Source organism: Canis aureus, chromosome 3, assembly GCF_053574225.1.
Source record: "Canis aureus isolate CA01 chromosome 3, VMU_Caureus_v.1.0, whole genome shotgun sequence".
NCBI classification, from domain to species: domain Eukaryota; kingdom Metazoa; phylum Chordata; class Mammalia; order Carnivora; family Canidae; genus Canis; species Canis aureus.
Genome location: NC_135613.1, coordinates 61,645,524 through 61,672,970, shown reverse-complemented (window position 1 = coordinate 61,672,970; position 27,447 = coordinate 61,645,524). Strand labels below are relative to the sequence as shown.

Genomic DNA, 27,447 nt, shown 5'->3' with positions numbered 1-27,447 from the left:
TCATTATTTATATGGCGCAATAGGTAATAGGTGCAATAGGTGATACTATTACCCTCATTATTTATACGACTAACCTCCGGTTTATATATGTTCAATAATTTATCTCAGGCAACACAGCTAATAAGTATCAGGGTCAAGTTCCCAGCTCTGTTTTCCTCCAGATCCAAGTTTCTTTTTTTTTTTTTTTAAAGATTTTATTTATTTATTTGAGAGAGAGAGAGAGAGGAGAAGAAGAACGGATGCAGAGGAAAGGGGGGGAAGCAGACTTCCCACTGAGCAAGGAGTCAGACATGGGGCTTGATCCCAGGATCCTGAGATCATGACCTGAGCCAAAGGCAGACGCTTCACTGACTGAGCCACCCAGATGCCCTAGGATCCACGTTTTTAACCATCACATTCCAGGTCCAAGTCTGTACTGAAAACAAGGAATGTGGTATCTACATATGAGAAATTTCTTCTAGAAGTAATTCAGGTCAGGTTTGATTTAAAGCATAAAGAACTGCCAACTTTCACTAACCTGTTAATAACCTCTGCATAGGCTATACAGGCTGATGGCCATGGGAAGCAGAGTGCTAGCACAGTCAAAGTCTTCCTTGTCTTGGTTACTCCATCCGGTGGAAGCTGGACAGAACTCCAAACAGAAATCTACTCTGTCTAGAACTTTTTTCTTCAAGAAGTCAAAGACATGTGCCCCTGCCCTTCCCATATAAGTAAAACAGATACTACATACTAGTTTTCTTCTTCAAAATATTTGACTTTAAAATTCTTTGGAATATTCAAACTTAAAAACCAATATCACTCATCTTTGTCTTAAAAAACTTAAAATACTGGTAAGTTTTCTATGGTTATGTCAGCTACAAATACAATAATGCTGTGTAACAAAATGACCACCACAAGATTCAGTAATATAATAAAAAGCATCTATTACCCTGTGTATAGACTGGGAGGTTTGCTGTTTGAATGATACTTCCCACGCCTCACTCACCAGCCCAGACTGGACAGAAAACTACCTGGGCATGTTCATGCTGCCAGGAGGCAAACAGAAATACATGGCACCTTTTAATGTCAAAGCTCAGAATTTGCACCCTTTCAATTAAACCTACATTCTGATGGCCAGAGAAGTCACATGGTCATGCCTAAAATAAATCAGTGGGGCAGAAATATATGTTCGTCCTACACATGATAGGAAGGGGAATAAATAGCTGATGACCAAGAATCCAAGCCATCACGCCCAGACATTTAAAAACTAAATAAACAAAAAGTGGCTCTAGTTGCTGAATCATGGTCTTTGTTGATTCTATATTTTCAAATATGCTCATCTCAGACTTAGAGTCCCTTTCACCTCTCTTTCTGCTGGGTAAATTCCTATTTCTCTTCTGCTCTCATGCTCATATCACCTCATCTCAGAAGCCTTTCCTGACCCACCTTACAAACTGTAGGTATAAACTAATGTTTCTATGGTTTGCTGTGAAAAGACACACACACACACACACACACACACACACACACACAGAGAGATGTATGAGTTTAGTATCTTAAGTAGCTTTTCTTTCCTTTTCTGTTTTTCTTTTCTCTCTCTCCTTCCCTTCTCCCTTTCTTTCTTTCCTCTGACTTCCTCTCTCCTTCCCTTTCTCCTTTTGGTCCCTTCTATATGAACCTTGAAACAGACATTGTTACATACAGCTAACATTTCTGGTTCTCTTCATTCTGGACACACAATACAAGTGCATACAATTAATTCCCTCTTCCTGGAAGTTCAACATTATCATGTGATTTGTGTTGTCCAATGAAATGTGTGCAAAAAGTGAGCACCTCTTTCAGGCAGACGCCTTTAAGAGCTGGTGCACAATCCCCCATCTTCTTGTGCAGCAGTGACCACTAGCAAACCCAGGTGGGGGGGCTCCCTGAACTTAGGGTCCCCAGATGAGGACAACATGGGACAGAATCCCCAGAGACCTGTGGCATGCCTGCAGCATGATTAAAAATATACCTTTGCTATCTGAAGACAATAAGATATTGAATCATCACCACAGTATAACCTAGGCTACCCTGATTGATACAAACTCTTTATCAAAGTCATATTCTTATCAGAAGTTCTCAAGATGTTAGGATATAAAGTCCATTTCCATGAGGATGCTGAAAAACATTCCTATAAGCCCTAGCAGTCATACAGCACTGTGATTACATGAAATAGTTTGACATACATACGTTAGCAAGTGTTTGAGAAAAAATTATCAAATTTATATAATCACTAATACATAAAAATTGTTACAAAATATTAACACCCTCTCAATTTTGGTTAAATTTTAAGTGACTTAATCATGAGGAACATTAATTATCATGTGGACATTTTGGCAAAATGTTTTCAGGTAACTAATTGAAGGTAAGTAAGTTTGTTTTTAAGTCAGCTGAACTTGGATGAAAGGATTTACTATTCCCATTTCTTGTTACTATCCTCATACTCTGTGTAAGAAACAAATATCCCACTTTATAAATAGCTACATCACTTAGCCTCAGTAATTCACCTATGGAAATCTGGTGAATAAATCCAGTGTTGTATCTATTTGGAAATGGTTTGGAGCTGGTAATCCCGATTCATTATAAAATGTACTGATTATTCCAAGCAATACAAAGTCCATGTAATAAGTAGTTAAACATATATTCATCTCTAGAATATTGAGCTGCCACTGATTTAAACAAAATGCCTATGGATTTAAGCTTTCCTTTACTACATGATTCCTTCTTACAGAGAATCAGAAGGAGCGGTAAGAGACTATATGTGTTGAATGAAATGCATGACAGGATAAGACAAAGCTCTCAAGGATGCAATCCAATATCTGGAGGTTGGATGAGTATCCTATAAACTGTAAAGGTTTCAAAAGCCACAATGCTCATATGTATCCTCAGGTCACAGGAAGTTAATTTGCAGGACCGGGCACACTGCACTGATATGCAGTGATCTTCAGTACCATTCCTTCAAGAGCACACCTGCAAGCCCTGGTGCTGGCATAAATCTGATTTTAGAGAAAGGGCTTCTAAGTACTTCCATACATTAGCGGTATTAGTGGTAGGCGCGTTTGTATGTCTTTTAGCTGCACTGAACAACTACTGTGCCTTCCAAGTGGGAAATCAAGGGAAAAAACACTGAGAACTCATAATTACCATATCTGCTTCTGTTTCTGAAAGAGAGAGAATGTGTATAAAGTCCTTGTCTCTAGCTGAATTTCCTTAGATAATGTATGGAACTATTAAGATACATATTAATGCATGGCATATCACAGATGTCTCCACTAGGTTTGTGAGGAGCGGGAAGTACTACTTGTCTGCATGCATGCTTCTTCCCACCAGACTATAAACTTTTGGGATCACAGAGCACAACTGATTCCACTCCCCGTCCAGGGCAAAGGGGCCAAATCATCTTGCAAGTCACTCAAGCTCTTGGGAAGCATTCGATAAAATCTGATTTAAAGTACTTAGAACACCATCTGCCAAATGAGGATCCTTAGTGTTCTTAGCAGGCACTTACTGATTGAAGTATGGTCGTACAGTTTGTTTTAAATATAATGGATAACTAAAGAATAGTAACTTAATCTAAATGCAGATATATGCTTACACAGAGATTGTCAGACTCACTAATGAGGACTTCACGTACTTGTCAAAATACGTGGTTCTGATAGAACTCTTCTTAGCACATTCTGTATGTGAAAGGGTTTACTTCTGGGGCCTCCTCATCTCTCTCAGCAAACACCAAGTATTTTTTAAGTGACCTACGTGGCTGTATCAGCCACAGGTCTCCCGAGAAACAGAACTAGCAGGACACAGATAAACAGACAGAGATGCATTATCAGGGGCTGGCCTGTGTGATCACAGGGGCTGAGAAGTCCTGACCTGCTGTTTGCAAGCTAAAGGCCCAGGGGAGCCGGTGCTCTGGTTCCAGTTCAAGCACTGAGGCCTGAGAGCTGGGGGATGATGATGCAAGTCCTGACATGAGCCTGACAGCCCCAGACCCAGGAGCACCCAGTTCCAAGGGTGGAGAGAATGAAAGCTCCAGCTCAAGCAGAGAGTGAGTCTATGCTTCCTCTGCCATCTGTCACACACAGGCCCTGGACGGAACAAGTGGGGCACACCAGTACTAGCAAGGGTGATCTCCTTCACCCAGTCTGCATTCACATGCCAACATCATCTGGAAACACCTGTATGCACACATCCATCTATCCGGATACACTCTGGCCCAGCCCTGTTGACAAAGTAAACTAACACTACGGCCCAAAGTAACTGGCAGGGGTCCCTTCTCTTCCCCCTTGCCCATCGAGCACCGTGCTCTGGCCTCTCCTGATGCTCTGGACTCATCAGACATGCCTCTGGATTGCCTTGGAGCCTCCGTCCTTGTTCTTCTCCCTGCCATGATGGGTACCATTTACTGAACTGACTGGGTATCAGTGACCTCACGTCTGTACTCAGACGTCATCTGTACTGCTCTGTAGTATCTGAAACCCAATTTCAAATTGCAATCTCCACTATACCTCCTTCTTATATTTCTGAATCAATTACTTTCTAACCTACTACAAATAATTGTAAACTTGTCTCCCAAAATGAAACCTATTCAGGACAGGGAATCACCGTGTGTTCTGGTAACCGCCATACCTTCAGGGGACAGGAGCTTGTCTGCACATAAACACGTGCAGAAGGCAGCAATGATTTTGATGAGGACCCTATTTGTGAATATTTTTCCCTTAAGTGGGTTTTAAAAATTCATTCTAAGCTCTTTAATGCAAAAAAGAAAAACTAATACTTTTGTAATCATATATAACCAGTAGTCAGAGAAATATTCAAAATGGATTTATTTTTATGTTCATTAGTTTCTAAAAGAATAGAAATAGGATAATTAAATACAGCAATACCTTGGGGTATGAACTTTAACTGAATCAGTATAAGGATGATCCATGCATTACAGAAGAGGACAGAGCACAGACTCTGTGGCAATGCGCGTTTAGAATCTAGGCTTTTCTACCACAGAGTAGATTTCCTGAAATGCTGGAGATGTTCAGTCTGGACTATCTGATACCTTAGCCACCAAGCACATGCAATTACTGAATTCATGAAATGTGAATATGATTAAGGATCTAAATTTATAACTTTATCTAATTTGTTTTTAAATTTAAATAGTCACTCATGGCTAATGGCAACTCCATTAGCAAGTTCAGATTTACATAATGGAGTTTAGACATTTTAAAAATTCTCTGATATTTAATTTTACCAAATGCAAAAATGAGATGAAAATGCTTTTTTTCTTTTAGTACTAACAGGAATTAAGATAAAGATTTTAAATGGTCATTACACTGTGTGACACGTGGTGGACACTCATAACGACACTCTCGCTGTTGCTCTTGTTTCCTAAGTGTTAGGACTGTTTTCTGAAATCCTGGATCTGGGATCCCTGGGTGGCGCAGCGGTTTAGCGCCTGCCTTTGGCCCAGGGTGTGATCCTGGAGACCCAGGATAAATCCCACGTCGGGCTCCCGGTGCATGGAGCCTGCTTCTCCCTCTGCCTGTCTCTCTCTCTCTCTGTGACTATCATAAATAAATAAAAATTAAAAAAAAAATGAAATCCTGGATCCTTAGCAGTGACTCCATGGCCATAGTGAGCACCCCCACCATGGTTAAGATTACTTTATCCTGGTGTTTTCACTGCTCTGTTTGCTGTAGTTAATGGTTCAGTCTAGCCCTGGGAAAAAAAGTATAAAGGAAATGCAGGAAATGCTTTGAAAAGAAAGAAGTAGGGTAATTGTTGGGATGTGATCTCAGGCTGAGTGGTTTATTTATTGCAAATCCCCAAGAAGTGTGTTTGCTGCTGTTCTCAGGCACTTCCAGCTTGTTTGTGTGTGTCCTTGCCTGACTGGTCCCTCTTGTCTCTTCCTTTCCTTTGCTAACTCAGAAAGGTGTATCCTGTTCCACCTTTTATGATTATTTATTGTAAAATCTGTAAATCCATATGCTTGATAAAGTGATACATGCTTCATCCAGAAATACTAATTTTGTTAACGCTAAAGGCTATTCTCATTTCTATTCTGCTTTGAGGTCAGAGTTAGATGATGAAGATACTTAAAATGTCTAACCAGTTTCTGATTCTGAGAAAGCTATTTAATCTTAGTTAAAAATAACCTGTTGTAGCTCTTGAAAAAAACTGTTTTTGTTATTGTTTTATTTTTTTTTTATTTATTTTTTATTTTTATTTTTTTTTTATTGGTGTTCAATTTACTAACATACAGAATAACCCCCAGTGCCCGTCACCCATTCACTCCCACCCCCCGCCCTCCTCCCCTTCCACCACCCCCAGTTCGTTTCCCAGAGTTAGCAGTCTTTACGTTGTTGTTTTAAATGAAATCTGTGTTTCGAGAAATTCTTTGTAAGACCAGTTTGAAAACATTTCTGAAAATGCAGTAACTCTTTTCTCATGATCCCGTAATCACACACACACACACACACACACACACACACACGTATTTTTCCCACTTCATAATTCAGAGTCTTTGGGACAAGCTTGATAGCATATAGTCAAGCCTCATTTTAATAATACAAAGTCATAAAAGAAATACCCAAAGCAATTAACTTAAAAGAAACATGACATTATTTTTGCCAAATTTGTTTAACAAGCTTTTGAATCTGTTTCTGCTTGTCCATTTTAGATCTAAATTCTCATTCTTCGGAGCAAGATGGCGGAAGAGCAGGGTCTCCAAATCACCTGTCTCCACCAAACTACCTAGAAAACCTTCAAATTATCCTGAAAATCTATGAATTCGGCCTGAGATTTAAAGAGAGACCAGCTGGAAGGCTACAGTGAGAAGAGTTCGCGCATCTATCAAGGTAGGAAGACGGGGAAAAAGAAATAAAGGAACAAAGGCCTCCAAGGGGGAGGGGCCCCGCGAGGAGCCGGGCTGAGGCCGGGGCGAGTGTCCCCAGGACAGGAGAGCCCCGTCCCGGAGGAGCAGGAGCTGCACCGACCTTCCCGGGGGAAAGGGGCTCGCGGGGAGTTGGAGCAGGACCCAGGAGGGCGGGGATGCCCTCGGGCTCCCGGGGACACTAACAGACACCTGCGCCCCGGGAGAGTGCGCCGAGCTCCCCAAGGGCTGCAGCGCGCACGGCGGGACCCGGCGGGACCTGGAGCAGCTCGGGGGGGCTCGGGGGCGGCTCCGCGGAGGGGGCTGCGCGGCCCGGGAGCGCGAATCCAACAGCGCAGACTCCGGAGCACAGGGCGCCGGGACACAGCCCAGGATCCGGCCTCCCCCGGGACAGGCAGAGGCCGGGAGGGCCCAGGACAGCGAGGACGCTCCTGCCCCAGCTGAGCAGATCAGCGGCCCCGCCCCGGAGCCTCCAGGCCCTGCAGACGGAGAGCTCCGGAGTTACTGCAGGGGCTGACTCCAGGGCTCCAGAGCTGGCCCCGCCACTGGGGCTGAACCTCCTGGGGCCTCACGGGGTAAACAACCCCCACTGAGCCCTGCACCAGGCAGGGACACAGCAGCTCCCCCAAGTGCTCACACCTGAAAATCTGCACAACAGGCCCCTCCCCCAGAAGACCAGCTAGACGGACAAGTTCCAGGGGGAAGTCAAGGGATTTAAAGTACACAGAGTCAGAAGATACTCCCCGGTGGTTCTTTTTGTTTGTTTGTTTGTTTTGTTTTGTTTTGTTTTTGTTTTGTTTTGCTTTTTGATTTGTTTCCTTCCCCCACCCCCTTTTTTTCTCCTTTCTTTTTCTTTCTCTTTTTCTTCTTTTTTTTTTTGTTTTTTTTTTCTCTTTTTCTTCCCTTTTTTTTTCTTCTCTTTCTCTTTTCTTTCCTTCTTTCTCTCCTCTCTTTTTCTCTTTTTCCCAATACAATTTGCTTTTGGCCACTCTGCACTGAGCAAAATGACTAGAAGGAAAACCTCACCTCAAAAGAAAGAATCAGAAACAGTCCTCTCTCCCACAGAGTTACAAAATCTGGATTACAATTCAATGTCAGAAAGCCAGTTCAGAAGCATTATTATACAGCTACTGGTGGCTCTAGAAAAAAGTATAAAGGACTCAAGAGACTTCATGACTGCAGAATTTAGAGCTAATCAGGCAGAAATTAAAAATCAATTGAATGAGATGCAATCCAAACTAGAAGTCCTAACGACGAGGGTTAACGAGGTGGAAGAACGAGTGAGTGACCTAGAAGACAAGTTGATAGCAAAGAGGGAAACTGAGGAAAAAAGAGACAAACAATTAAAAGACCATGAAGATAGATTAAGGGAAATAAACGACAGCCTGAGGAAGAAAAACCTACGTTTAATTGGGGTTCCCGAGGGCGCCGAAAGGGACAGAGGGCCAGAATATGTATTTGAACAAATTCTAGCTGAAAACTTTCCTAATCTGGGAAGGGAAACAGGCATTCAGATCCAGGAAATAGAGAGATCCCCCCCTAAAATCAATAAAAACCGTTCAACACCTCGACATTTAATTGTGAAGCTTGCAAACTCCAAAGATAAGGAGAAGATCCTTAAAGCAGCAAGAGACAAGAAATCCCTGACTTTTATGGGGAGGAGTATTAGGGTAACAGCAGACCTCTCCACAGAGACCTGGCAGGCCAGAAAGGGCTGGCAGGATATATTCAGGGTCCTAAATGAGAAGAACATGCAACCAAGAATACTTTATCCAGCAAGGCTCTCATTCAAAATGGAAGGAGAGATAAAGAGCTTCCAAGACAGGCAGCAACTAAAAGAATATGTGACCTCCAAACCAGCTCTGCAAGAAATTTTAAGGGGGACTCTTAAAATTCCCCTTTAAGAAGAAGTTCAGTGGAATAGTCCACAAAAACAAAGACTGAATAGATATCATGATGACACTAAACTCATATCTCTCAATAGTAACTCTGAATGTGAACGGGCTTAATGACCCCATCAAAAGGCGCAGGGTTTCAGACTGGATAAAAAAGCAGGACCCATCTATTTGCTGTCTACAAGAGACTCATTTTAGACAGAAGGACACCTACAGCCTGAAAATAAAAGGTTGGAGAACCATTTACCATTCGAATGGTCCTCAAAAGAAAGCAGGGGTAGCCATCCTTATATCAGATAAACTAAAATTTACCCCAAAGACTGTAGTGAGAGATGAAGAGGGACACTATATCATACTTAAAGGATCTATTCAACAAGAGGACTTAACAATCCTCAATATATATGCCCCGAATGTGGGAGCTGCCAAATATATCAATCAATTATTAACCAAAGTGAAGAAATACTTAGATAATAATACACTTATACTTGGTGACTTCAATCTAGCTCTTTCTATACTCGATAGGTCTTCTAAGCAAAACATCTCCAAAGAAACGAGAGCTTTAAATGATACACTGGACCAGATGGATTTCACAGATATCTACAGAACTTTACATCCAAACTCAACTGAATACACATTCTTCTCAAGCGCACATGGAACTTTCTCCAGAATAGACCACATATTGGGTCACAAATCGGGTCTGAACCGATACCAAAAGATTGGGATTGTCCCCTGCATATTCTCAGACCATAATGCCTTGAAATTAGAACTAAATCACAACAAGAAGTTTGGAAGGACCTCAAACACGTGGAGGTTAAGGACCATCCTGCTAAAAGATAAAAGGGTCAACCAGGAAATTAAGGAAGAATTAAAAAGATTCATGGAAACTAATGAGAATGAAGATACAACCGTTCAAAATCTTTGGGATGCAGCAAAAGCAGTCCTAAGGGGGAAATACATCGCAATACAAGCATCCATTCAAAAACTGGAAAGAACTCAAATACAAAAGCTAACCTTACACATAAAGGAGCTAGAGAAAAAACAGCAAATAGATCCTACACCCAAGAGAAGAAGGGAGTTAATAAAGATTCGAGCAGAACTCAACGAAATCGAGACCAGAAGAACTGTGGAACAGATCAACAGAACCAGGAGTTGGTTCTTTGAAAGAATTAACAAGATAGATAAACCATTAGCCAGCCTTATTAAAAAGAAGAGAGAGAAGACTCAAATTAATAAAATCATGAATGAGAAAGGAGAGATCACTACCAACACCAAGGAAATACAAACGATTTTAAAAACATATTATGAACAGCTATACGCCAATAAATTAGGCAATCTGGAAGAAATGGACGCATTCCTGGAAAGCCACAAACTACCAAAACTGGAACAGGAAGAAATAGAAAACCTGAACAGACCAATAACCAGGGAGGAAATTGAAGCAGTCATCAAAAACCTCCCAAGACACAAGAGTCCAGGGCCAGATGGCTTCCCAGGGGAATTTTATCAAACGTTTAAAGAAGAAACCATACCTATTCTCCTAAAGCTGTTTGGAAAGATAGAAAGAGATGGAGTACTTCCAAATTCGTTCTATGAAGCCAGCATCACCTTAATTCCAAAGCCAGACAAAGACCCCGCCAAAAAGAATTACAGACCAATATCCCTGATGAACATGGATGCAAAAATTCTCAACAAGATACTGGCCAATAGGATCCAACAATACATTAAGAAAATTATTCACCATGACCAAGTAGGATTTATCCCTGGGACACAAGGCTGGTTCAACACCCGTAAAACAATCAATGTGATTCATCATATCAGCAAGAGAAAAACCAAGAACCATATGATCCTCTCATTGGATGCAGAGAAAGCATTTGACAAAATACAGCGTCCATTCCTGATCAAAACTCTTCAGAGTGTAGGGATAGAGGGAACATTCCTCGACATCTTAAAAGCCATCTATGAAAAGCCCACAGCAAATATCATTCTCAATGGGGAAGCACTAGGAGCCTTTCCCCTAAGATCAGGAACAAGACAGGGATGTCCACTCTCACCACTGCTGTTCAACATAGTACTGGAAGTCTTAGCCTCAGCAATCAGACAACAAAAAGACATTAAAGACATTCAAATTGGCAAAGAAGAAGTCAAACTCTCCCTCTTCGCCGATGACATGATACTCTACATAGAAAACCCAAAAGTCTCCACCCCAAGATTGCTAGAACTCATACAGCAATTCGGTAGCGTGGCAGGATACAAAATCAATGCCCAGAAGTCAGTGGCATTTCTATACACTAACAATGAGACTGAAGAAAGAGAAATTAAGGAGTCAATCCCATTTACAATTGCACCCAAAAGCATAAGATACCTAGGAATAAACCTCACCAAAGATGTAAAGGATCTATACCCTCAAAACTATAGAACACTTCTGAAAGAAATTGAGGAAGACACAAAGAGATGGAAAAATATTCCATGCTCATGGATTGGCAGAATTAATATTGTGAAAATGTCAATGTTACCCAGGGCAATATACACGTTTAATGCAATCCCTATCAAAATACCATGGACTTTCTTCAGTGAGTTAGAACAAATTATTTTAAGATTTGTGTGGAATCAGAAAAGACCCCGAATAGCCAGGGGAATTTTAAAAAAGAAAACCATATCTGGGGGCATCACAATGCCAGATTTCAGGTTGTACTACAAAGCTGTGGTCATCAAGACAGTGTGGTACTGGCACAAAAACAGACACATAGATCAGTGGAACAGAATAGAGAATCCAGAAGTGGACCCTGAACTTTATGGGCAACTAATATTCGATAAAGGAGGAAAGACTATCCATTGGAAGAAAGACAGTCTCTTCAATAAATGGTGCTGGGAAAATTGGACATCCACATGCAGAACAATGAAACTAGACCACTCTCTTTCACCATACACAAAGATAAACTCAAAATGGATGAAAGATCTAAATGTGAGACAAGATTCCATCAAAATCCTAGAGAAGAACACAGGCAACACCCTTTTTGAACTCGGCCATAGTAACTTCTTGCAAGATACATCCACGAAGGCAAAAGAAACAAAAGCAAAAATGAACTATTGGGACTTCATCAAGATAAGAAGCTTTTGCACAGCAAAGGATACAGTCAACAAAACTCAAAGACAACCTACAGAATGGGAGAATATATTTGCAAATGACATATCAGATAAAGGGCTAGTTTCCAAGATCTATAAAGAACTTATTAAACTCAACACCAAAGAAACAAACAATCCAATCATGAAATGGGCAAAAGACATGAAGAGAAATCTCACAGAGGAAGACATAGACATGGCCAACATGCATATGAGAAAATGCTCTGCATCACTTGCCATCAGGGAAATACAAATGAAAACTACAATGAGATACCACCTCACACCAGTGAGAATGGGGAAAATTAACAAGGCAGGAAACAACAAATGTTGGAGAGGATGCGGAGAAAAGGGAACCCTCTTACACTGTTGGTGGGACTGTGAACTGGTGCAGCCACTCTGGAAAACTGTGTGGAGGTTCCTCAAAGAGTTAAAAATAGACCTGCCCTACGACCCAGCAATTGCACTGTTGGGGATTTACCCCAAAGATACAAATGCAATGAAACGCCGGGACACCTGCACCCCGATGTTTCTAGCAGCAATGGCCACGATAGCCAAACTGTGGAAGGAGCCTCGGTGTCCAACGAAAGATGAATGGATAAAGAAGATGTGGTCTATGTATACAATGGAATATTACTCAGCTATTAGAAATGACAAATACCCACCATTTGCTTCAACGTGGATGGAACTGGAGGGTATTATGCTGAGTGAAGTAAGTCAGTCGGAGAAGGACAAACATTATATGTTCTCATTCATTTGGGGAATATAAATAATAGTGAAAGGGAAAATAAGGGAAGGGAGAAGAAATGTGTGGGAAATATCAGAAAGGGAGACAGAACGTAAAGACTGCTAACTCTGGGAAACGAACTAGGGGTGGTAGAAGGGGAGGAGGGCGGGGGGTGGGAGTGAATGGGTGACGGGCACTGGGTGTTATTCTGTATGTTAGTAAATTGAACACCAATAAAAAAAAATAATAAAAAAAATAAAAAAAAATAAATAAATAAATCAGGAACACTTGACATTTAAAAAATAAAATAAAAAAAATAAAAAAAAATAAATTCTCATTCTTCTAAAATGATTTTTTTTAAATATGGAAGCTACTTCTGCAGATTCCTCAACGTCATACAGCTAAATTAAACACATGCACACATATACATACACAAAACATTCTGTAAAATGCACCTGTGAGTTTTATCCTCTGATCCTTTGGGGTGTTTGCTCAACCAATGCTCTCCTTTGGTTGAGATATAGGATATGCACAGGTGCTCCTACAACCATCATGTTTATGCTATAGTGTCCAGCTCATAGTATGGAATAAAATAAATTAATAGTAACTAATGTTAATGCAATTGTATTGAATGAATGAATAACTCATTCTGACCTCCTGACCACAGCTGACTGGACCAAGATGCTTATTTAGCTAATGTTGGTCAATCCATGGAAAGATTGCAATCTTACTCATTAACTTGGATATCCTGCAGCAAGGTCATGATTTTAGTTTCACACCTGGCACAACTATTTGGTAGCACGTATAATCAAAAGGAAAGCTAGCTCAGGTGCAGAGAGTAAGAATAAAGAGGGTCCAGAGCAAGAATCCTTCTAGCATTTTAATATATTTCACTCTGCCTTGTGCTAGCTAATCCAGGATCCTACACTTGTGACCAGAAGACCCAGGACGGATGTTATCTCTGTGACCTGGTCTCCATAAGACGGAGCTGTCCATGGCCTTCCCATCACTGCCCTATTCTCTGGAGTCTTCCGTTTGCCCTCCCTGGACATTGTTGTAGGGTGCATGCTTTATTTAGCCTCTCAACTCTAGTGTGATCTGGAGGTGCAAGACACCTTGAAGTTTTTTGGAATCATTAACTAACCACAATAAAAGCTGCTCTAAGCGAACCAAGAGATGAATTTACTAAAATATTCTGTTATTCAACTAAATGTATTCATGCAACTTTCACTTAGTCAACAGAGCCTGGCTTCCTCTTATTTGGGGGCATGAAGTGGTGACAGTGGAGAGGAAAGGCGATAATACAGGAGAGAACCCAGGGTACGAGCTCGGCAGCGGGAATCCAGGTGACCCCCGGCACCCCAGCCTCTCGGAAGGCCAGTACTGCAGCATCAATGGGAGGCACAGAAAACGGAGATCATCAATCAGCCTCACAAAGGGAGACAGGAAAGCAGGGAGAACGCACCTGAGCCTCAATAGCGAGAGGAGGACTGACTGCAGCTGTCACCGAACTGATGCTCTGAAGGCACAGCAACGCAATTCTGTGCCAACAATATGTACTACTTAGGGAGCGGCAATTAGCATCACGAGGCCTCGCATAAGTGAATGGGGCCTGATGGTGTTTACTCAATTTTCAATTGCCGGAGTAGTGATAGAAAAATAAGCCCTGCAAAGCACTTTCGAAATTTCACTCACAAAAACACTGACAGACTAAACCCAAGAAGCTGGGAAAGCAAGAAGGTGAAGAAGGGAATCTCAGGGTGTGTATTATGGGGCTCTCCCCCCACCCCCAGGCCTCCCCCAGCATCCGTTTCCATAGCAACTCCAGGTCTCCATGAACTTTACAGATGATATTAAGCTAATGTCAAAACGCTTAATAAAAAAATTTACTTTATACACAGAGAGTGAACTACTTCCCAGGGTATTTTATCCTAATTCAGCATTTATTTGTGCGTTCCAACAGCACGAGAGCAGGACCGCAGAGCGATCGTTGGCGGGCGTTCTCCCACAGAGTGATGCGGGTGGAAGTCCCCCTCCGCAGCTCAGGGCTGCTGCAGATCACTTTCCAAAGCTCTTTAACACGAGGACAGACTCCTGCCACACTACGATCTGGATCCCTATGACATATCAGCCCCTCTTTTCCTTTGGATTTTCTCCTTAGGTTTCAGTTGGGAGGCCAGCAATGCAGTGGTAAGCACAACCAGTCTTAGGGTGACTTTTTTCTTAATTTTCCCTAAGCTAGTCTCAGATAATTTAATTTGGGGTAGGAAAACCATGTCATGTATTTATTGTAAAGATTTTATTTATTTATTTGAGAGAGAGCGAGCGAGCATGGGGGCTGGGAGGGGCAGAGGGGGAGCTAGAGAGAGGGAGGGGGAGAGAGAGAGAGAGAAAGAGCAAGCACAGAGGCAGAGGGAGAAGCAGACTCCCCACGAGCAGGGAGCCTGATGTGGGACTCCATCCCAGGACCCCAGGATCATGCCTTGAGCCCAAGGCAGATGCTTAACACACTGAGCCACTCAGGTGCCCCCAAACCATATTATTTATCATAACCAACTTTAAATGCTTACTCTTTTTACCAAATTATCATGTAGCCCAATCTCAGTGATGCATGTCATTGACTGTCTGGATAACTCTGGCAAATTTGGTTGGGTTACATCACTAAATCTGTTTTGGAAGGATACTTAAGGTTCATTCTTTTTTTGTCATCTGGATTGAACTTAGAGATTTAGTGGAGATTCTTCCAGAGTCCCCAGCAATTGGGCATTTTTACATAAACCTTAAGTAGGTATAATTAATTTAAATTTCATCAAAGTGTGAACGGCATTTAGTCAAATATGTAAATCTGCCCATGAGACAGAGACAGCAGGTGGGAATATTGCACCTTAGGCTTCCAAAAATGATCAATCCCATAGAAATACAAATCACTATCTAGGATAATCAGTCATCAAGCAGTGTAATTAAGTAGCTGGTTTTAACTCAAAATGCTACACTCCAGACTCTAGACATCAATAATGTACAGAGTGTACTCTCAGAATCACACTGGATTGAAAATGTGGAAGCACATACTTAAGGAGGAAATCCAGACTGACAAATTAAAGGGTGCCTGATTAAATGACCCTGTGTCTGCAGAGCAGCTCCCAACGCAGCATCATGGGACTGCATCAAGTGTTCCAAGTGGGAGGCAGCCAGGGATAGGAGGAAGAATGGCCACGTGGAGTAGCAGAGAATGATCTTGAAGACCAGGATGGCTTTCTTCTTCTGTAATTTGAAGGGACTGGGGATACAGTAACTCAAGATCTAACGATCTCAATGCATTTTGCTCTAACAGTTATTTACAGAGGACTGATTCTAAAGCAGGTATTACTGTGCCTGCTGTGTGACAGGAATAAGACAAAGTCAAGTAAGGCAACAGAAGGTTCCCTGAAAGAGTGAATGAGTCTATGGGGATGCGTTCTGTTGATCCAGTATGCTATGTAAAAATAAATACTGGTTCTGACAAAATATGTTCATATTCCAGGGGATTCAGAGGAAAGAGCACACAGTCTCTTAAGGAATTAAGGAAAATTTTAGTGAAGGAAATGACTGTGAAGTGGCCTAAATACTGGAGAGCATAAGAGCCATTGTTACGTGGAGCAGAGAGACCCTGTCCTCTCAGACTGTTGTGTTTTTACCTGGGACACAGAGACACTGGGAGCTGCTGGGAGCTGAGTTCAGAGTCAGCAGTCCAGAGGGCTACAAAGACTCTCTCCTTGGCCTGACTCCCTCAGAGTCCTCTCCACCATAATGGCCATGACCTAAGACTCTGCCCTGGGCCAGATCAGTTCAGTTTTAACAAGAACTCTGTTGGATCACTAGCGAAAATCCCCCAACCTTGATATTGGCTTGAGTCCCTCATCCACAACGTGAGTATATTACCACTCTGGCCTCAGCAAGAACCCGATGGTCTAGCCAAAATGCCCTGGCCTTCGTGTTTCCTATAGGTAACTTCCATCCACTGACCCCTTGACCACCTTGGCTACAAACCTCCACTAATTTCTGTTGTGTTCAGAGTTGAGCCTGGTCCATCTCCAGTACTGCAAAACCCCATCATAGGAGTCCCCTAGAGTAGAATCTGCCTTCACATCTTTAGCAAGGGCCGTGGATAATTCTTTTTTTTTTTTTTGGATAATTTTTTTAACATGAATACATATGTATGTGAGTATATATATTTTTTCTTGAATATATATATAAACAAGCATTGTGAATTCCTGATAGTGAGAGTCTGAAAACTGAACTGCTTCCCAAACTTGATAAGATTTTTTTTTTTTTGGTATTGTGTTATTGTTACACTTACTCAGATACCCGAGAGAATCTGTTTGTGCTAAATTAGTTCCAATTTATATTTGAAATAGCAACCAGTTTGTATCTGAAATAGAAAACAGGTCTTCATTCATGGCAATATTTTTTAAAAAATTGTTATGTTTCATAAGAGCACAGAACACATTTGGAAACTAGGCGCATTTTGACAAAGACCTTTGTTACAATATTAAGGGGATAACACTTCCTTCAGTAAGATATAACAGAGCCACTGAAGCTCTCTAATAGGATGATGTTATGATTGGCACCAAACTTTATGGAAGATGATTTGTGGAGTGCTTGAGTTTAAAGAGAAGGGGTTAGAAGACTGGCCTAGAGTCTGTTGACAGTGTGGTTCATGGTCTGGGGATGCTGGGAAGGTGATGCATATCTACAGACTGTCTAGTCCAGAGCCCTAGGGAGACTCTTCCTGTTATACTCTATGTGGTGGCACCGTTAACATTGGTCAATAAACACCTTTCTCAATTATATGAGACAGCGCATGGGGTGTGAAATAGAGTGGTAGCCATGATATTTAAAGGAGAGAAAAGATGTGAAAGATTCTACTGAGAGTAGATCTAGAGGCATGGAAACATTTAGAAATAGTTACTGAAGTAGTGAGAAGAGGCTAAGTCATACCCAGATTTTAAACCCAAGTAACTTGGAGAACAAGTTATTAGCAAAACTCCTCATAGAAACAGAAGTCAGAAAGAGCTCAGTCAGGATTAGGGAGTGGAAAATGAAGTTTGGGATGATGCTAGGATTTATATGGAGTGAGTCTGAGATGCCTGCATAACATACCAATGATGATACCCAACAAAAATTTGAGATTTAAAAGTCACCCAAGTGAAGACAATACTTATAGTCATACACACACACACACACAGACACGTGCGCACACACACACAAGTGAGATTACAGAAAAGTAGTAAGATAGCAACAGGAAACACTTTAGGAAATGGTTATGTTCCATCCTAAATAAACTATGACAAGAAAGAAACCAAAGCAAAGCAATAGATACAAGAACACAGAAGTCAAAGGATGAGAGGGATCCAACAAGACCAGTGGGCCAAGAACATCAAATTATGTGGAAAGATCAGGAAGGGAGAAGATTCGACACCAGTATGTGGATTAAATGACTGAGAAATCATTGATTACCATCAGTAATTACTGTATACCTTGTACAGTAGTTACTGTCAAGGTACTTGTGGTCAACGAAAGAAGAATATAGAAACTTGTGGTGGTTGCTGAGAAAAAGATATTGTTTTTGAGTTAAAAATGTGTCCATAGGGGATCCCTGGGTGGTGCAGCCTTTTGGCGCCTGCCTTTGGCCCAGGGCGTGATCCTGGAGACCCGGGATCGAATCCCACGTCGGGCTCCCGGTGCATGGAGCCTGCTTCTCCCTCTGCCTGTGACTCTGCCTCTCTCTCTCTCTCTCTGTGACTATCATAAATAAATAAAAATTTAAAAAAAATTAAAAAAAATGTGTCCATAGATAAGCACATGTGAGAGGAGGCGAAACAGATAATGGGATAAGAAAGTAGGAGAAACAGATGGAGCAAGAGGTCTCAGCGCAGATGCACAGGGAGGGCATGAAGGCCACGGCCAAGGACTGGCCTTAGTTGAGAAGAGAGATAAGTCCTATCATGATAAAAACAAGGGTGGAGGGAATCCATAAAATCCAGAGATATTGTAATAGAATGCAAAAGCTGAGGAAGTGCACAAAAAATTCAGGTACGACTTGATCTTTTCAGTGAAATATGAGAAGACACCTGCTAAAATTGAGGGATTTGGCATAACGGGAGAGGACAAAGCAGGAACACCTGTAGGAATAAGTCATTCTCGTCTTATTATCACAAAGAAAACCGAGGGCACGTCTATATAAACCTCTCTCATCTGTTCCCAGGACCTTAGTATGCAGGGATTTGGACACTAGTGATCCATTTTGAATTCTAATTATTTTTGGAGGTTTTTACTTGTTTGTCCCTTTTGTTTTTAGGTATAATTGACATGTAACATTGAGGCCCAGCTCAGATATCCATAAAGACATCCCGAAATCCTGGTTAAAATCAAACAATTCATGCTACTTGATATGAAAGCGCGGTTTTATGCCACTAACGTAGCTATCTCTATGACAGTTAGTTGTATCTACATACAAATACATAATATAAATGTGTGATAGCTATACTCCGTGTAGATATATTTATTTATATCTTACTTGGCCAGACCGTGAGCTTATTGAGGACAGTAAAGTGCTTTCTAGAACAATCTAGTAGACAAGAGAAACAGAGGTAGAAGGTGGGGGAATGGACAGAATCAGAATCCTTTGAGATGTGCCTTTAGGATCCTGACCTCTAAAGCAGAAGCTGCTAGAGGAAAGCTGTTATGGGCTGTGACAAATACAGGACAGGAAATAATTGTCAGGGGACTCAAAGGGAAGAGAGAATTTAGAGCCCAAAATGTACCTTTATTTCAAAGAAGTCTCAAAGCTGGTCTGTTTAATGGGCGTCTGCATATTAATCTGAGAAGTCTTCCCATTTTAAGAAGTAAAATGGAGAAATCGAATGAAGGAAACTACCCATCAACTGTCAAACGTAAAATTAAATGTACTTGACATTTTCCAATTTGATATGAAATTTCTGTGACTTTTTCAGAACTACTCCAAAATGGGCATTGGAAGGATAAAGCTCTATGTGTGCAATGAACTGAGGAGAGATTAAAAAAAAAAAAAGTTATGCAGTCATTTTCCATTATGGTCAGGCACTTTAGAATGATGAAAACTTTTACCAAACCAGAAGCATATGAATTACAACCACAGTGTCTGTGATAATTTCATTTTAACTACTGATCCAACTCTTGGGCTTGAGCTAGCATGAAGCAAGTCCCCAGATAAATTAGGAAGGAACAATCTGGGGTCTCTGTGTATGTGTGTAGAAAACATTAATGCACTCCCTGTGTTATCTTTTTCTCCTTGAACCTTGCAGGGAGATAATTTAGTGTGTTTATCTAATCAGAAAGCTCACTGAATCCTTATAAAGGGATAGGCAACATTAAATACCCAAGCCCTGGATTTGGGATAAATGCATCTTTGTAATTATCTACAGCTCATTCTAAGCCCCATATTCAATAGCTTATTTGAAGATATTATCTTAAAGAACTTAGTAAAAAATATCCCCACCCCACCCCCTTTTTAAAAAAATCTAGCATCCAGTTTATCAACTCTGAATCTTAATCTTTATTTTTTTTTAAGATTTTATTTATTTATTCATAGACACAGAGAGAGAGAGGCAGAGACACAGGCAGAGGGAGAAGCAGGCTCCACGCAGGGAGCCCGATGTGGGACTCGATCCTGGGTCTCCAGGATCACACCCCAGGCTGCAGGCGGCGCCAAACCGCTGCGCCACCGGGGCTGCCCTGAATCTTAATCTTTATATTCAGAAAAGATGCTTTCCTTTCTATTACTGCACTAAATTTTGATCTTTAATCATATAATGTATGGATTCTATCTCTACATCACTGCCAAACAAGAAGAATGCAAACAGTGTAGGTCTGTCTAAACAAAACCCATCAAAAGGAAATCTGAGAGTCAGCCTTAAATGAGTTTTTAGTATTTTTTTGGTTTTTGTTTTTAAATTTTATTCTCTCTCTCTTTTTCTTAGTTTAAATAAGAATCTATATTTAATTAGGAAATAGAATCCTGTCTTTTTCCTACCAACTCCTATGATAATTCTTGGAAGTTGAGCATCCACTCTGTGATGGAGACTCAATTATAAATTGTTTATACTGATTAAAGGAAAATAAAAGAACCAAAGAAAACAAATAATAAGAGCCAACTTGAAAACTGAATACACAGAATTTTATTTTATTTTATTTTTTTAAATTTATTTTTTATTGGTGTTCAATTTACTAACATACAGAATAACCCCCAGTGCCCATCACCCATTCACTCCCACCCCCCGCCCTCCTCCCCTTCTACCACCCCTAGTTCGTTTCCCCAGTCTTTACGTTCTGTCTCCCTTTCTGATATTTCCCACACATTTCTTCTCCCTTCCCTTATATTCCCTTTCACTATTATTTATATTCCCCAAATGAATGAGAACATATAATGTTTGTCCTTCTCCGACTGACTTACTTCACTCAGCAGAATTTTAGAAATAAAGTACATATAGACAACTAAATTAAAAATGCAGTAGGTGTAATAAACTGTTGGTTAGACATAGCTAATCTGGTATTCATATTTCAGACTTTAAAGTCTCCTATTGTTAGCTTTAATTTTTGAGTTATCTTTAAGAAAATATATTAAATATAGAGAAGCAAAGGGAAGAACCTAACTGTAATGGATGTTTCCCTTGTGCCAGAGGCCTCCACAGGCACTCCATAACAGGTGGGGTACACCCGGTGCATGGCCTGTCACAGCAGGGGAGCCAGGACTCAGAAACACTCCCTCCCGTGCTGTCCACCTGGGCCAGTGGGGGCCACATGCTTAGCCGTTCTGTGCTCCTGCCTTGGGCTGTGGGGCTTCAGGTACTATGTCCATTACCTCACGTTCATATCCCTGGCCCACACACATCTGTTAAGCTCAAGAGAAGCATCCACAACTGTTGTGCTCATGGCCACTGGCACACCACCCTGGCACTTTGAAGTCTGCACTGATCCCTTTCCTGCCTCCCATCTGAATAAGCGGAAACATGTAACTCATCTCTCTCCCTTCCTTCTGTTCCTGTATCCAGTCACCTAACCCTGCTGTCTCTAAGTCCTCAAGGTAAGTTACATGCAAACCATCCTCCAGCCCAGGCCAGCAAGTCCATCAACTCCATCACTGTGACAGTTCCCCTGACAGATTCTCCTATAGACCGTTTTCTCAAACTGCAAATCACTGCTCTTTCTCCTTTCCGTTGACTCCCATAAAGTCTCCTTTAAAATACTTACAAAGTCTTCAGTGACTTCAGCCCTGCCTCGATGGACACCCTCACTTCCAAGTAAGCGATCTCTCACAGCCAGCAGGCCTGTCTTACCTGGAGCATGCCATCCCACACCTCCCTCCGCACCCCAACACCCTACCCTGTGTCTCCTGGGGTGCATTTCACTTCTACTCACACCGCCAGGTCAGTTCATCTCTCACTCCTTCAAAAGGCCATACATGACTGTTAGGGTGCTGGAGGCATTCTGGTGCTAGTTCCTTTTTTTCCCCACTTGATAAAGACTTGTTATAACAACACCTTAACATACCGTCAGAAGCACAGACTCTGAAGCTAGAAGGCCTGGGTTCACACCCAGGCTTAGCCCATGGCAGCTGCAGAAGCTTGGACAAGCGAGGTAGGGTCTCTCTACCTCAGGGTCTTCATCTATAAAGTGAAAAATACTCTGGTACTTACTTCAAAGAGGGCTTAGGGGTTAAAAATTGAGTTTGAGTATAAAATACTGCCCTACACATGGTATGTGAATTGTAAGCTTTTTAATAATATAGGCGTACCTTGGAGAGACTGCAGGCGTGGCTCCAGACCACCGCAGTAAGAGAATATCATGATATGATGAGTCCAGGGGCCTCTTCTGGTTTCTCAGTGCACATAAATGTGTGTTTGCACAGTACTATAGTCATTTAAATGTGCAGTAGTATTATGCCTAAAAACCAATTTCCGTACCTTAATTTTAAAATACTTTATTGCTATCATATGGTATTTGTCTTTCTCTGACTTAGTTCACTTAGCATAATGCTCTCTACTCCACCCATATCATTGTAATGGCAAAACTTCATCTTTTCTGATGGCTATTATTCCATTGTATATATGGAGACCACATCTTCTTTATCCACTCATCTGTCAATAGACATCTGGGCTCTTTCCACAGTTTGGCAACTGTGGACATTGCTTCTATGAACATTGGGGAGGTGCCCCTTCAAATCAGTATTTTTGTATTCTTTGCATAAGTTCTAACCATCATCTGAGCTTTGAATAAGCTATAATCACTGATCACAGATCACTGTAACAAATATAATAATAATGAAGAAGTCCAAAATATCGAGAGAATCACCAAAATGTGACACAGAGACATAAAGTGAGCAAATGCCATTGGGGAAAAAATGGCACCAACTGACTTTCTCAACAGAGAATTGCCACAAACCTTCACTTTATAGGAGTGAAGCATCTGTGAAGCACAATAGAACAAGACATGCCCGTATTACTATTTTCCAGACACAGTACAGGGCGAGGAAGGACAGAGGGGCTAAGTTCCTACACTTACAGAATTTATAATGTGGAATAATATAGATACGAAAGCCCACACAAATAACGATGAAAATACTCCTGTGTTAATGCTGAGAAAGACAATGTGGACCGCATGAAGCATAGGACAGTGGTATTGAGGGCAGGAACGCTGCTGAGGCTGGAAAGTGGAGCAGAAGCTGGGGGAGCAACTGGCTTTCAGAGCAGGAAAACGGGACACGAGGGAGAAGCAGCCCAGGAGGAGCACACCTGACAGTGCCTGTCGTCAGGTGTGTGGCGCCTCTTTTCTGCTCTTACCCTGCCCCGCTCATTCAAAAACAGACTAAAAGCCCTAGAACAACAAATTCAATGTGTTTTTTTAAAACCCAATGGTTTTAGGGCCTTTCCTACCTCCTTCCATTCCTGACAGTAAGCACACAGCCAGAAAACAGGAGTCAAGTCTCCTGAAAACTATTTCAAATCCATCAATTCATCAAATAGGTATCAAAATCTTTAACCAGCTAATCAAATAAGTACTTAAGAGGAGGAATATCTTTGAAAGAGGATATACTTTCATATGTAAAATGTATGTTACAAGGATACCCGGGTGGCTCAATGGTTGAACGTCTGCTTTTGGCTCAGGTCGTGATCCCGAGCCCCAGGATTGAGTCCCGCATCGGGCTTCCTGCATGGAGCCTGCTTTTCCCTCTGCCTGTGTCTCTGCCTGTCGTTCTGTGATTCTCATGAAAAAATAAATAAATCTTTTAAAAAATTAAGATTTTCTGGATTATTTTCCAGTTCTTTATCAGGACTCTGATTCTGAGTCCCTACCCTGAAGTAAACTGTAGTTGTTTGTGTAAACAATGAAGTTTCCATCTGTTCCATCTTGATTTAAAGATGTAATTTTTAAAATAAAACGATCGGGCAATTTTTATTGGAAGCACAAAATCACTCTGCTTATCACCTGAGTATATAAAATACAGATTAAAACAACAAGCTTAGAAAGATAGGATTTTACACAATGCCAGTGTCACTTTATTTGCAAAAATTTTATTTTAAATGTGCCTAACACCTTCAAAATAATTAATGGCCTAAAATATGTTCATAGAGCCCAATCTTATCTCAGATAGTAGTATCTAGGAGGACATGAAAATCAAATTAACTTGCATAGGCGTGTTTGCACTCAAATATCCCCTCTCAAATGACAGGATAAACAAAAGAAGACTTCACTGTAGCAAATCATATTTCTTCAAGAATATGTATGGCGTTTGATAGAATTTAATTTTGGAAGAATATGAAAGAAATAAATCTCAAACAGTTGCCAAGATCCTTCAGTTATACAAAATTACAGCTTTAAAAATTGTTTTCTGGTAGAGCAGCACTATTCTTTAAAACTTACACAGGTTTCTCTTGTAGAAGCTGGTTAAACTATTTTAAATATTTTTCTTATTTTCCATGACTTTTCAGTTGCCCCTGAAGTAGTATTTTAACACTATTCAATTTAGTCTATAGTTGGTATAAATAAAAAGCAATTCATTGGATTAGCCAAGCACAGGATAAATTATCCCAGGTGTGTGTGCATATGTAGTGAGTGTGTATGTAATGAGTCTGTGTGTAGTGAGTGTGTGTGTAGTGTGTGTGTATGTAGTGAGTATGTATATGCAGTTAATGTGTGTCTGTGTGTGTATGGAGGTGGATGCAGCATGTACATTAGTGTTGTCATCAGAAGTTAAAGAAGTCATTATTAAAATTTTAGAAATATGTTCAACATTTTTATTTAGAAATATTGCATCTTTGGCAATCATGTTAAACTTTCTTGCAAACAGGTGGTCTCAAGTCCTCTGCAAGCTTAGACGCAATCTCCCTGCACCGTAGGGTTGCAAACCCTTCCAAGCACCCAGTGTGGCCTTGGCCCCTCTCTGTGAGTGCATATAAACACACACAAACTATTCATATGCAACTACAGATTATTTCATGGCCGCTGTGTGTGCCATCTGTGGACCATAGTAAGAAGATTTCTCTTGACACCTTTCCTTTTAAGGGAGTTCCTTTTCTTTTCTTTTTTTCTTTTTATTATTATTATTTTTTATTTATTCATGAGAAACACACAGAGAGAGAGAGAGAGAGAGAGGCAGAGACACAGGCAGAGGGAGAAGCAGGCCCCATGCAGGGAGCTCGACGCGGGGCTCGATCCCAGGACTCCAGGGTCACACCCCGGGCGGAAGGCGGCACCAAACCGCTGAGCCACCCAGGCTGCCCGGGAGTTCCTTTTCAATTACTATGTTGAACCCCAGAAATTTCCTCTGGAGAAGACTTTAGAGGTTATCCAGTCTGGTTTCCTTAGAGCCTGGAGATAGGCGGTGATTTTCCCTGCACAGGTGACACTCTGCCAGTGACTCACCAGGGCTGGGACGGCCCTGCAAGTCTCCTGGACATTTGTCCAATGCTCTTTCAATTCAGGCAGGCACTCAAACTCTAAGAATATGTTGCTGGCACAGAGTAAATGGCTAAGAAAGAGAAAACTGAAGCCGACCTAAAACTCCAGATATCTTTGCTGCTGTACCATCCATTCTGAGCAGCAGCTGTTTCCCCTGGGATCACACAAACACCAAGATAAATAAAGTCCTGCTTCTTGCTTTACTGCACAAATCCTGCAGGGCTAATCTGAGCACAGGGCTCCTGTTAGCTTCCAAGGTACCCTTTAGTTCTTGATTCAGCTCTGCAGGGATATTAAACAAGACAAGATGCAGGCCAATGCCTCTGAGATGAAAACTGGAAACAAATTACGACACGCCATTTAGTTGAATAATAAGAAAAATGTGCTCCATCCCTACACTCTACAAATTTCTCTGACAATCTCCCTTAATCTTCCGACACTTGGGTCTCATTCTTTTACAATATTATTTCTATCACAACAATGAAATGTGGGTTATTTCATCTCAGGGAAACTTGGATACAATTTGTTAAGCGGTAATTGTGTTACCTACACTATTGATTTGGGCATTCATCCCACAAAGGGCTTGGCGAGTGAAGTTTGCTTGAGCTGCGTTTCCTGGCATTAACTTTATAGACACTAAGGTGAAGGTCTTTTACTTCTTTCAAAGAAAGGCTAAATACAAATATTTCTTAGAAAGTTAATGTTCCTCAACCAGGGAGCTAACAACAGGACCACAAGTTACTCTGTCACACACAAATCGATTCCAAACACAGGCAATTTCTAATAAAGAATGGCAGGTTAAAGACAAAAGACTCATTAATAATGAAAGGATCATCAGCTTTTTTTTTCCATTTAATCAAATTAGATCAGATGACAAAATAAATAAAACAATTCTGAGATATCTCTCAAAATCAAGAAAACTGAAACAAGTGAAATCTAGACACAGGGGTTCTCAAATTTATTTTTTAAGTTCTTAAACTCTTAGTTAACATACAGTGTAATGTTAGTTGCAGGTATACAATACTATGATTCAATAGTTCCATATAACACTCAGTGCTCATCACCACATGGGACAATCATCTAGGGGATCCTGTTCAAACTCAGATTCTGGTTCAGTGAGACTACCCTGAGTCTGGGGGCTTAAGACAGCTGTTGGCTAAGATAATCAATGATGGAATTTTGTTTTTCTGAGTACTAATGCTTATTACTGAGCACCTGCTATGTGCAAGGAACTTTACTCATATTATGTTCAACACTCATAAAGACTGCCTGAGGAAGATGCCATTTCCCCTACTCTACAGATAATACAAAATAAAGTCCACAAAGAAAATACACAATGTGAAAAGGGTAAAAACATACAAGTGGCTAGAACTGGGGCCTGAATTTAAGGTTATCTGGCTTAAAACCTTTTCATTCATATATTTGAATTGAAACAAGTATGAATGGAATATGCACATGTGTGGAATATTGTGTTCTAAGAAAACAGAGCAGTATAGAAGATAGAGTCTGAACTAATGGAGCTTATGTTCTAGCAGGGAAGACAAAATTAAAGCAACAGACTCTATAATTAGTTACATAATTATGATTTGTTAAATCCTGTGAAATAAAGTTCAAGGTGTTCTCGAAGATTATAAAAAGAAAGACTAGCCTAATATGGGTTAAAATAAAAAAAAAATGCTTCCCCAAAGAAATGCCTTTTGAGTTGAGTTAGACAGATGAGTAAAAATTAACTAGGTGATTGGAGGTGGGGGTCAATGTGCAGGTTGCAGAACACCTCAATGCAGGCAGATGGATAGTATGTACAAAGCCCCAGGGAGAGAAAACCACACAGGTTAGCG

The 27,447-nt window shown here is 41.0% G+C and overlaps 1 long non-coding RNA gene across 1 annotated transcript in view; it reads left to right on the top strand.

Annotated features, from left to right (window-relative positions):
* Positions 1-14,642: 14,642 nt before the first annotated feature.
* LOC144305503 (uncharacterized) overlaps positions 14,643-27,447 on the top strand; it is a 28,394-nt gene continuing 15,589 nt past the window's right edge. The window contains exons 1-2 of the long non-coding RNA XR_013372515.1: positions 14,643-14,824; positions 16,155-16,539. This is a non-coding gene — a long non-coding RNA (uncharacterized LOC144305503). The remainder of the gene's footprint in view (positions 14,825-16,154; positions 16,540-27,447) is intronic.